The sequence below is a fragment of the Arctopsyche grandis genome, chromosome 6, assembly GCF_051622035.1.
Source record: "Arctopsyche grandis isolate Sample6627 chromosome 6, ASM5162203v2, whole genome shotgun sequence".
Classification (NCBI taxonomy): Eukaryota; Metazoa; Arthropoda; class Insecta; order Trichoptera; family Hydropsychidae; genus Arctopsyche; species Arctopsyche grandis.
The window spans coordinates 2,167,149-2,169,904 of NC_135360.1; positions in this window are offsets into that span (position 1 = coordinate 2,167,149).

The following is a 2,756-nucleotide window of genomic DNA, read 5'->3' on the forward strand; positions in this document are numbered from 1 at the left end:
AATTTCGACCATGTACAAAAGTATTTTCGATTTTATCTATTTCATTTTATATACTTGTGTGATCATTTTATATACTAGTCGGATGGGTATTTAGTTTATTTAAAATTAAATGTTAATTAATTTTATAATTGACCACTTAGACTTAAAAGTAAAAAATAAAGTCAGTAATTTAACACACTGCTATCATTGATGTATAATATACTAGATCCACCCTCACGTGTTATACTTGTCTCCCTTTTGGCGCATGCAAAATACATGGCGCATGCACAGTTTCTCTTAGTAGGTAGGTAGGTACCGCTCGTCGTAGGGAAAAAAACCCAACTTCCCCGGTAGTTAAACCCCCCGCACCCCTCAGTTAGTGAAGACAAGATCTCCGACCAAAATAACACGTCTGGGCCCATCTAGTGTATTATACATCAATGCACTGCTATCGATTAGATTAAAGAAAAACAACACCATTGTTCGGTAATTGGATTATTACGCACATTGCGATCGCTCAAAAGAAAATTTTTGTCATGAAAATCGTGAATACGGAATATTTAGCCAGCAGCATAGCTCGGTCGTTAAGCTTCTGTTTAGCGTCGAGAGGTGCCGGGTGTTAAATTATTGACTTTATTGAGTATATCTGTAGTGCTGATGGTTACACCTGGATATTTGAGACTCCAGGTCGATTACTTCCTATCAGAGTTTGCCAATTCTCTCTGATTTTATTGTTGAAACGGTTCCCGGTAAAATTGGCAAAATATCTTTCCTACCTACTATATCACCACTATTTGAGATTGATTTATGTACAATTCATAGATGTCTCGTTAACTTGCGAGTTTTTCAGTGTCTCGTAATTCAGTGACTTGTATAATAAAAAAAAAACTGCAATGTTTGTAAATGGCCAGGAAGGCGCATTGGGGTTACCTGTAAGGCCTTCCTGCTATATGTATATGTAAAAAAATAAAAAATAAAAATTTGGCATTCGAGTTCTCGTTAGTATGATGAGCTTTTCGGCTGCCAGATGTTCCGTTATAGAGATTTTAGTGACTTTTGGGCGAGCGTTTTGTGCGCAATAATCACCGAACCCCATTGTTCATACGCAAGGTTCCCACACATATATTTTTTTAATTCCGCTGCTTAATTATTTTTATAAAAGTTTGTCTTTGACTTGCGGCTTCTTTTAATTTTATAAACGAATACAACATACATATATTATCTAATATATAATTCCGAAAGAGACTTTGTATGTAAGTTTGTATCTTTGTTTGGAAACTTCGAAAACAAAACAAAGTTTCTATGACAGTTCAATTGGTTGAATATTATGTTTTTTTCGATTCAAATAAATTTAATAAAAAACAAATGAATATTTACTATTAGATTCGCCATGTTTAAGCTGTTTATATTACAAATACTGAGCGAAGCCGGGTAAAACAACTAGTATATGTATATATACAGGGCTTTTCCCATATAACGCGGTGGAACGGCGTTCCGGCACCTTTTTTCTTAGCATTTTTTATGTTTCAAACGAATATTCTATGTAATATAATCTTTTCCAAAAAAAAACTTGACAAGAAGTGAGTTCCGGCACCTTTTTTCGATAAAAAAGCCCTGTACATATGTATAAAACGGTAAACGGACTATTTCGCACATTGCAATTGCCCGCACGACAATCGTTGCCACAAAAATCGCGAATACGGAATATCTGGCACTCGTTAGTACAATTGTTCCCGAAATCTCTTTAGTACAATATTTCGCGTGTGTGACTTTCGTTGATGGAGTTTTTGAGTGGCAGATGTTCCGAGATCGAGATTTTAGTGACGTGCGCGAGATCGCTTTTTGTGGAATAATCACTGAACCGTATAAAAGTAAATTCTGGTATATTATTTATGTATACTATTGCCAGCCCTAGATTTACTCTTATTTTAACATCATACTTGCAAGTACATACATATTGGTAGATAGGGACAAGAAAGTACGTCACTGGAGACGACAGTTTGATTAAATTCTATCACGGTTCATTTACTATCTCAATCTCTGCAGGACCAAAATGCTTACATACTGCAAAATATGTACATAGTACAGTATCCATGTATAATATATAAAAATAATTTATTTAATATGAGTAAGCCTTTGATCAGTTTTTTATTGAAATTTTGTAAAACATTTGATAGCAATTTCGTTCAAGTTTAGTTATCTTTCAAGTGTTTATTTAAAAATTATAGTGTGAGCTTAGTTTTTTTTTAATATAAGGTTAGATTGTTGTTTTATGTTTGGATAAGGTTAGTTTTAGGCTAAGATTAGTTAATTACGGTTGGTTTATTTTTGGTTAGATTATTGTTTTTATATATTTGATGCTTGATGAGTTTCTTAAAGACCGATTAAAGGGCAACGAGTACTCAAATAAAAAACTACAAATTATTGTTTGTTTAGTTTTAAATGGAGAGCTTTCATACAAAATACACCCATATTTTTCTGTCTATATACTACAAGATGGTTAGTTTATTGGCTATGCAAATTGCAGTTTTTAATTAATTAATGATATACTACTACCTCATAGCTCAGACTGTAAATATGTGAGCGGAGGGAAAAGGATCAAAGAGTCTAATACAGAATTTTCTGAATAGTTAAAATTTTTACGTTTTTCCTATTATCCGAACGGCTCCGGAAAATTCGAATAATTTCAATGATCCTTTTAAATTTAAATGGAAATTTGTTTATTTTTCATTTGTTGTTGTTTTTTTTTTTATTAGTAGGATTTATCAAATCGACCC